General features: G+C 39.0%; 1 protein-coding gene and 1 long non-coding RNA gene across 2 annotated transcripts in view; one reads left to right on the top strand and one right to left on the bottom strand.

Annotated features, from left to right (window-relative positions):
* The first annotated feature begins 3,609 nt into the window (after nucleotides 1–3,609).
* The window catches only part of VAV3 (vav guanine nucleotide exchange factor 3), a 468,861-nt gene continuing 462,553 nt past the window's right edge, over nucleotides 3,610–9,917 (top strand). Inside the window, exon 1 of the mRNA XM_042953185.1 lies at nucleotides 3,610–3,783. The gene's annotated coding sequence lies outside the window, so the exon portion shown is untranslated. The remainder of the gene's footprint in view (nucleotides 3,784–9,917) is intronic.
* Nucleotides 4,875–8,087, bottom strand: LOC122228243. The gene is made up of 3 exons (XR_006206491.1): nucleotides 8,052–8,087; nucleotides 5,192–5,257; nucleotides 4,875–4,962 (listed from the first exon to the last, which is right to left on the bottom strand). It is a non-coding gene; the product is annotated as an uncharacterized LOC122228243 (long non-coding RNA).

Below are 9,917 nucleotides of genomic sequence, written 5' to 3'. Positions count from 1 at the left end.
TCAACCATTTTTATTTATTTAAATTATTTTTTATCTTATTTTATTTTATTAAATATAATTTATTGTCAAATTGGCTAATATACAGTGTGTACAGTGTGCTCTTGGTTTTAGGGGTAGATTCCTGTGATTCATCGCTTACATACAACGTCCAGTACTCATCCCAACACGTGCCGTCCTCAATGCCTATCACCCATTTTCCCATTTTCCCTGCCTCCCCCCCTGCCCCATCAACCCTCAGTCTTTTCTCTGTATTTAAGAGTCTCTTATGGTTTGGCTTCCTCCCTCTCTGCTTATAACTATTTTTTTGCCTTCTCTACCCCCATGGTCTTTTGTTAAATTCCTCAAGTTCCACATATGAGTGAAAACATATGATATCTGTCTTTCTCTGACTGACTTGTTTCACTTAGCATAATACCCTCCAGTTCTATCCATGTTTCTGCAAATGGCAGGACTTCATTCTTTCTCATTGCCAAGTAGTATTCCATTGTATATATAAACCACATCTTCTTTATCCATTCAACCACATCTTTATCCATTCATCAGTTGATGGGCATTTGGGCTCTTTCCATAATTTGGCTATTGTTGGAAGTGCTGCTATAAACATTGGGGTACATGTGCCCCTATGAATCAGCACTCCTGTATCCTTTGGATAAATTCCTAGTAGTGCTATTGCTGGGTCACAGGGTAGTTCTACTTTTAACTTTGATGATGAGTGGCATTGAGCATCTTTTCATGTGTCTGTTGGCCATCTAGATGTCTTCTTTGAAAAAGTGTCTATTCATGTCTTCTGCCCATTTCTTCACTGGATTCTTTGTTTTTTGGGTGTTGAGTTTGATAAGTTCTTTATAGGTTTTGGATACTAACCCTTTATCCAATATGTCATTTGCAAATATCTTCTCCCGTTCTGTCAGTTGCCTTTTAGTTTTGCTGATTGTTTCCTTCATTGTGCAGAAGCTTTTTATCTTGATGAGGTCCCAATAGTTCAATTTTGCTTTTAATTCCCTTGCCTTTGGAGATGTGTCAAGCAAGAAATTGCTGCAGCTGAGGTCAAAGAGGTTGTTGCTTGTTTCCTCCTCTAGGGTTTTGATGGTTTCCTGTCTCACATTCAGGTCTTTCATCCATTTTGAGTTTATTTTTATGTATGGTGTAAGAAAATGGTCTAGTTTTGTTCTTCCGCGTGTTGCTGTCCAGTTCTCCCAGCACCATTTGCTAAAGAGAGTTTTTTCCATTGGACCCTCTTTCCTGCTTTGTCAAAGATTAGTTAGCCATACATTTGTGGGTCCAATTCTGGGTTCTCTATTCTATTCCATTGGTCTGTATGTATGTTTTTGTGCCAATACCATATTGTCTTGATGATTACAGCTTTGTAGTAGAGGCTAAAGTCTGGGATTGTGATGCCTCCCGCTTTGGTTTTCTTTAATTTTTTTTTTAATGTTTATTTATTTTTGATAGGGAGAGAGAAAGAGAGAGAGAGAAAAAACCTGAGTGGAGGAGGGGCAGAGAGAAAGGGAGACACAGAATCCGAAGCAGGCTCCAGGCTCTGAGTGTTAGCCCAAAGCCTGATGCAGGGCTCGAACTCACGAACCGTGAGATCATGACCTGAGCTGAAGTCAGACGCTTAACTGACTGAGCCACCCAGGCACCCCTAGAATCAACCACTTTTGGATCTTTTAACCATTTCTTCTAATACTTACCTCTAAGACAAAAATTAATATGATCATGTCATTATTTATAGATTTACTAATTTTAGAACTAACATGTATTTCTTATCACAGGACGTAAGAATTTAACTTTTAAACAACCACCTTGACTTTCCTTCCTTCTCCTCCACCCAACATAATTATAATACAATTTTGATTAAACTAATATTTAGTGTTTATAGTATTGTGACTGTAAACATTATTTGTTAAACCAAGTAGTATACTTTAAAATTTTTTTCCTGGAGTTAATTATTGCCTTGCTTTGTTAATTTGTTTAGATTTTTATGTACCTATACTTATACCTAATTCTTCCTTATCTCTCCAACAGTGCTGTAAAAATCCTCTGAATGTAGTCAAATTATTCTATCAATTTCATTTGCTTTCCTTGGAGTCCTTTCTTAAAATCCTATAACCTCTCATTCTAATCTGGATTGGCTGCTCTTTAGGCAGCTAACACAGCTGTCATTCTAGAATTTCTTGTTTCCATTTTCCTGGAAAGTTCTTTTGTCTCTCTTCTGTTTTGAATTCTCAGTTTTTAGGATCTCATGATTTCCTCCTTTTTGGTTTAATTTTTCATTTTTATGGAGCATATCTTTCAAAAGCTTCTGGAAAGAGGTGTATGCTAGATATATGTACTGGCTTTCAGTAACTTTCATGGTTTTCCCTTGCATGGTAGAGGCTGGAAGCCAGGGAACTACATTTACCAGAATTCCTTGCCAGCAATATTCTTGTTTAGAGTAGGCCAATTCAAGGTACTCATATGACATTTTGAAGGAAGAAGTAGATGGGGTTTATTTTTCTCCCATCAGAAATGGTGATAGATTAACATGAGCTTCTGCAGTGTCTATCTTACATTTTACCATTAGACCTAGCAATTATAGTTTTACCAGCAGATTTATGTGGTTTCCTGATTGCCGGGTAGCTCCCTCCCACCCTCTAGCCCCTTTTAACAACGTGAGATCACTATATTAGATCATTTCCTGCTTGGACTGCCTATAATAGATTTTTTTTTTTTCTGATTGAATACTTATTAAGAGGGGCTTCAAGAAAAAGAGCTTCAAAAATAGGAGAATTTAGGCTTTGTTACTTGGAATTGCTAAGATTTGAAGTAGTGATGACCTACTTAGTGTGATTATTATTAACTACTGACAAAATAGTTGCATAAATTATTACCTGTACTTGCATAGCATGAAGTGCCTAATATTAATGGTACAGTTTTGGGAGGCCAATGGTACAGTTTTAGCTGCTGCAATATTTGGATGCTGTTGGAGTGAGGACTAAAGGAACTAGTAGATTGGATATTTCTGAGTGCACTGGAGAGGTTACAGAAAGAAATGATGACCTCAGGGTTGTAAAATTACTGCTTAAAACATTCTCAGAAAACTATAGAGTGTTTCTGTGACTGCCCAAAATAAAATCTCATCTTTTAGAATTATAGGACCAATATTACGAAATTCAGACCAAAAGTTTGATCTTGCACACTGAAGAACTGCAAAACAAATGAATTCACTACCTCAAGAAGTCTAATATTTGAAAGTTAGGACATAGTAGGAAAGAGTGTATTATGGACTGAACTGTGCCCCCTCCCTATTCATGTGTCAAAGCCCTAACACCCAATGTAACTATATTTGGAGCCAGGGCCCTTAAAGAGGCAGTTAAGGTTAAATGAGGTCATAAAGGGTGGTGCCCTAACCCAATATAACTGGTATTCTTATAAGAAGAGGAAGAGATACCAGGGATGCAAGAAATAGGTCTCAACAAAAACCAAGCCTGCTGAAACCTCGATCTTGACTTCCAGCTTCCAGAACTATGAGAAAACAAATTTACGTTGTTTCAGTCATCCCATCTGTGATATTTTGTTATGACAACCCTAGTAAACTAATAACATCCTTTCAGAGGATTTTACCTTTATCAAAACTTGGGGAAAGACATTAGTTAGAGGAGCACTTTGAAAGTGCTCTAGTGTCTGTCCTTGAAGGGTGGAGGTGACAGCTGAAGATGCTGCCATAGAAATAGACTCTTTGATTTCCATGTGGATGATGGATCTCAGTGACAGAGTGGCAGTGGATAATGCCAAGACAAGGTGAGCCTGAGACCGAATAGTGATAATTAGAATGGTTTAATCTACAGGCATTTTTAAAGATGGCTAATTGATCATGAAGACATGAAAAATTGATCTCTAAGACTGATAGAGATGGGAAACTTTATTTTTATGTGGCAAGGCTTTACCTCATATATGAAATAGAAAAGTTGTAGTTCTGTGAGTAGAGGCTTAATTTTAATCACAGTGGTGAGCTAATGGTATTTACTATTTCTAGACCTGAGCTGGTTCTCAAATCTGGAACCCCTTGATTAGAAGGGAAGGTCTATCTCCTGGAGGAAGACTCCTATGACATTTCTATAACTGTATATTGTACATCTTCTATAGAAAATTTCCCAGACTTTTCTGGGATTACTGTCCACTGCCTCTGGGCTGAAACTACTTCCTAGGGATCCAAATGCCACTGTGATCCATCAGTCAGGGTGGAAGGCCATACAGGTCAGATGATGTAGTGGGTTTTATTACTATTTGCCAAATACTACATTTTTTCTCCTTGAAGTGCCTTCATGATGGAATGATTATATTATGCCATGTTTGGCTGTGTGATTTGCTTTGACTGATGAAATTAGGGCAGGAGTTACGTATGTCACTTCTGGATAACAGCCTTCAGACACATTTTTAAAAATGTTTTGCCATGTTCTTTTTCTTCTCTCACAAGATAGACAATGCTCCAGATGGCAGCTATTAGCCTGACTCCTGGAGTGAAGACAGTGTAGGATAGAGCTATACCCAATCAATGATGATATATAACATAAATAGGAAATTATGCTTTGTTTTTGTAAGGCACCAGTATTTGGAGTTGTTACTGCTGCATAGCATTGACAGTCTTGACTAATGCAGGTGTTAAATGGAGTTTCCCCAAAGTGTCTATCACAGTGGGCCCAGTGGATCCACAGATCTGTCTTGTGGTTATTTCCCCAGGACCTGAATGTGTAGTTTGAATAGATATATTAAAAAACTAGCAAAATATTCATTCTGAAGTGTAATTTAGATTTATTTCAGTAGAAAGCACAAATTTATAAACCAAAAGCAATATTGAATATATAGGGTAACTACAGAGATTACCGCTCCCATCAAGGGCTTGAAAGATGCATGGATGGTGATTCCTATTACTTCTTCATTTATCTTGTCTATTTGGCCCATGCAGAAGACAGATGGATCCTAGATGATCAGAGTAAAATATTGTAAACTTAATAAGGTTGTGAGTTTAATTTCATCTATTGTTCCTAATACTTTCTTTTTGCTAGAATCAATTGACACAGTGTCTCACATCTGGTGTGCAACTATTGATCTGGAAAATATGTTGTTTCTCTCAACTGAGTAGCAAAGACCAGCAGAGTGGTTTGCTTTTACCTGACAGGGACAGTAGTGCATCTCACTGACTTCTTACCTGATTGTTGCCCCAGTTGGAATGCTGCATTCTCTGCCTGCCATCCTTGAGTTGGACCTCTTGGTTCTGTAAAGAAAAATTAGTCTGCTGCCTCTGGAATTCTAAGCTTCTGGGAGTTTTATTTGCTTGTTCATTAGTTTTTTTCCAACTCTGTCAGTATGATTTGACTCACTTTCCATCAAAAACTGTCAAAAACATTTGTCTGATTGCTACCTTGTCTTATTTCATCACATCTATAGATTATTCTTTTTGGATAATGAGGATTTTCTTCATCACAAATTCTCCATAAAGATTTGAAGATGTGTTAGTGTGAGAAAATTATACTTCTCAGGGAACTCTATGCATTTCCTTCTTTGAGGAAAAAATGGAGACAATAGGTCTTGCAGAAATTCTGTAGTGATCTGATGCAGTTCACATGGAAGGCAGACATTCCAGCTGCAGAGTGGTGAGATATTACCGCAGGGGTGTAGGGAGGGGCGGGAATACAAGAATCTGAGGGAGTAGGTATCTGGGAAAGTTGACACTCACACACACACAGACACATACACACACAGAGGGGTAGAGAAAGAGAGGGGAGAGAGAGTGATGGGACATCGGGAGTTTTAGGGATAGATGCTGCTTAGGTGAAGAAGTGGAGAAGATGAAGAAGTGATAGAAAAAAAGGACATTACAGATGTTTGCTGTTAATTAAGAATGCACTTGTCACTGTTTTACTTACATGTCAGAATTTTTTTCTTTGAAGAAGACACCATATTGAAGATGTAACTAAGAACGCAGGCATTTACCTGGGTTACATTTGTATATTTTTATTCTATATCAATGGGACCTAGTGGAAAGGGAGCCAAACATATGCATAGTCTGTCCTCTTGAACTGTTTTTAAATTAAACATATTGAAAAAATCTGGATGACTTATTACTATCTTCTTATTTACTTTAAGAATCATTCCCCTTTATTACAATATTTGACTTGCTTATCCCAGTTTGAATATTTGAAGATCATTCTTTTTGATGGAAAATATGGAAGCAAAAGTGGAGATGTCTTCTTTCTACCATCTATTGAGATTATACCATATTATTGAAACAGTAGTTACCCTTAGAGTTTTTGGTCTATTTATGGAGGTTTTTATATTTTCTGGTGCAGTTTTTACGGATAGAGAATTAAGGACAATAGGTGCCATTTCTACCCTCACCAAGTCTATATCTGTAGCTATTTATTCCAGGTTTTATATCTATATTTCTATCCATTCCCACCTCCCCCCCCCCCAACATATAGTTTTAAATCTGAGCTAATCAGAGAGCTTTTATGCAATCTCATTGATTTATTTAAATGTCTCTCCACTTTTCTCCCTCCGAGGACAGGGTTTTCAGGGCTGTATACCTAGAATTTAATGCTTTGAAAATATTGGAACCCTCTTGTGTCAAATTCCTCTTTAGGGTCTCTGGTCATAGCTATCTTTTCTCTAAAATAATCAAATACCCTATTTTCTCTAGCTGATGGTACACATCCAAAATTTTGCAGCTTTCCTTTCCTTCCATATTAAAAATTCAAAGTGACATAGTTACTTCCTGTCATATTCCATCACCCACCACATTCCCCTTAGTTCTCAGAATTATATCTGGAACATGAGTTCCCTTTGTGGCTTCCTCTGTCTTCTAAGAGATGAAATTATAAGGAGGGCAAGTAAAGACTGAGTCTGATACTTGATTTGCAGCAGAAGGGGACTTTTAGAAGCTGTTGATGTCATTAGTGCAATTGTACTCTACACTGAATTTTTAATTTTTTTAGGAAAGCAGTGACTTTCATCTAGCTTGGTGCTCTATGGAGCATGCCCACAGCCATTTAATTTGTCTTCTTTCTCTTTTTATCCCCGACTAAATACTTTCTAATTTGCATGTATTATCAGAATCCTGGATTCCCAGACAGGGCTTTACTCTGGAGTGATTTACTCTGGAGTGTTGCCATTTCTCTGCCTCCTTTCTTGTGTATCTGCTTTTTATTAATGAGGTAAGCCCTTCCAATATTGGGTTTTAAGTTCCATCTTTAAAAGTCTCAGATTGTATTTGCTGTTCTCCATTAACATTTCCTGTTAAGTTAGCCTGTTCTTTATTCCTTGTGCTTTAAAATATAGCACCCTCTCCACTTTTTTTGTTGTTAAAATATTATAAATCATTAGGTTTGAAGTTATATAGTTGTGTTATGTAGGGTAAGAAATGCTAGCTGTTATGTCAAAGAAACCACCAAATCTCAGTGGCTTAATACAATATAGATTTAATTCTTGCTCCCGCAGAGTTCAAAGCAGATGTTTCTGCTTAGGGGGTAGCCTTCCATATGGTTGTTTGCAGACCTAGTCTCCTTCATCTTGCAGATCCTCCCTTTTCTATATTCTTGGAATCCTGTCCATTTAGCCAGTAGATAAGGAAAGAGAGAGAAGGCAGAGAATCCTACCAAAGTCTTTATGGATCAGATCTGGAAGTGGAGTACCTCACTTTTCCCCTCATGACATGGGCAGTAATGAGAATGTAGTCACATGGCTACACCTAACTGCAAAGGAGTCTGGGAAATGTAGACTAGCTATGGGCCTAAGAGGAAAGAGAAACAGAATTGGTAAATAGCATCCAGTCTCTGCTTTGTTTAATTTATAGAGTTATATAAAATATTTGTTGAGAGTTCTACATTTTGCTTTAAAGTGATTTTCTTTTTTTTTTTTTAATTTTTTTTTTTAACGTTTTTATTCATTTTTGAGACAGAGAGAGACAGAGCATGAATGGGGGAGGGTCAGAGAGAGGGAGACACAGAATCTGAAACAGGCTCCAGGCTATGAGCTGTCAGCACAGAGCCTGACACAGGGCTTGAACTCACCAAACACGAGATCGTGACCTGAGCCGAAGTCGGACGCTCAACCGACTGAGCCACCCAGGCGCCCCTAAAGTGATTTTCTAGTGGCCTTTTATATTTCCTCTTCATGCCTGAATCATGGTGACAATGTCATAGTGGCTTCCTTGTTTTCAGTTTATATTTCTGAAAATACACCCTGCAAAGCTCCAGTAGATGAGTCTTTAAAAAATCCTGCTTTCCGGGGCGCCTGGGTGGCTCAGTCGGTTGGGCGGCTGACTTCCGCTCAGGTCATAATCTCGCAGTCCGTGAGTTCGAGCCCTGCGTCGGACTCTGTGCTGACAGCTCAGAGCCTGGAGCCTGTTTCAGATTCTGTGTCTCCCTCTCTCTGACCCTCCCCCGTTCATGCTCTGTATCTCTCTGTCTCAAAAATAAATAAACATTAAAAAAAATTAAAAAAAAAATAAAAATCCTGCTTTCCTTTTCCTGTCTTTCCTCATGCTAGCTTTTCATAAGTTCTCTGTAATTTGGATCCATTTTATTTATCTAATCTTTTTTCCCATAAATTCCTACTCACAGTTGTAAGTTTATGGGTGGGGTGGTGGTATTTGGTCTGGGATCCAAACACCTAAGTCCTTTGTTGCTACAGTCCTCTTCCTTAATTCCAATCCATAGTACGAGGCCAAGAAAATGACACTCTTTAATATTTTGAGCTTCGGACTCAAACTGCAAATTGCTTCCTAGAAGAAGACCAGACTATGCAGAAGTCCCTTTGCTCAGGCAGAGTCTTAGGTATACATGGTCTATGAGTGGCCTCCCTGGACTCTTTCCCTCTGTCCATACCCGACTCTTGGCCCTGAGCATTTTACTGTTCTGCTAGTGGAGAAAGCTGAATCCAAGGAGAATCAGTATATCAGTTAATTTTTGCTACATAACAAATGATTCCAAAACTTAGTGACTTAAAGCAATAAACATTTGTTATTCCTCAGGATTTGGTGGGTTGGCTGGACAGTTCTTCGGGTCTAGACTGGCTCAGCTGGAGTGGATGGTCTAGAATGACCTTGCTCACACGTCAGGGGATTCAGCAAGGATGGCAGGGAATAGCTTGGGCCCATTTCTACATTGTCTCTCTTCCTCCTGAGGGTGGCCTGGGCTGTTCATATGGTGGCAAGGGGATTTCCAGCATCAAGAAATGGCAAACTCCAATGCACAAATTCTTTTACCATCTCTTCTGGCATCATCTTAACAAGCAGTCTGAAGAAAAGTAAAGGAGACGTTCCTGTTAACTTAAAACACATCTGGCTTTAGCTATCCACTCTAGTTATCCCTAAGGGAAATCACCAGGAAAAAAAAATTCTTTTTTTTTGGTGAGGGGGGATGGGAAGGGAGGAAGGGAGAGAGAGGGAGAGAGGGAGGGGGAGAAACACGAGAGGGGGGAGGGGCAGGAGAGGGAGAGAGAGAATCTTAAGCAGTCTCCACACCCAGCACAGAGCCGATCTCACAACTGTGAGATCATGACCTAAGCCAAAATCAGGAGTCAAGCACTTAACTGACTGAGCCACCCAGGCACCCTAAAAATATTTTTTCATGATGGACTCAGGAGAGAGACAGAGAACGAGAGACAGAGGAGGATGTTGGGAGGTGGAGGGGGGAGAGAGAGAGAGAGAGAGAGAGAGAGAGAGAGAGAGAGAGAGAGACTGATCATACTTTGATTATGCTCCTAAAATGGTTGCCCAGGAAATGTCCTTGCTCTTTACCTGTCCATATCAGCATACCCTCTCTTTTTGGGAAGAAGAAAATGGAAGAGAGAAGAGGGAAGAGGATCCTGGAAGTTTCTCTACCTCGGGGAGTTTTCACCTGGTGGGGAAGGAGAAAGAGTGCTTTCTTGTTGAT

This window comes from Panthera leo, chromosome C1 (genome assembly GCF_018350215.1).
Source record: "Panthera leo isolate Ple1 chromosome C1, P.leo_Ple1_pat1.1, whole genome shotgun sequence".
Taxonomy (NCBI): domain Eukaryota; kingdom Metazoa; phylum Chordata; class Mammalia; order Carnivora; family Felidae; genus Panthera; species Panthera leo.
Note: the sequence above shows the minus strand (reverse complement) of the source record. Positions and strands in the feature narration are given on the sequence as shown.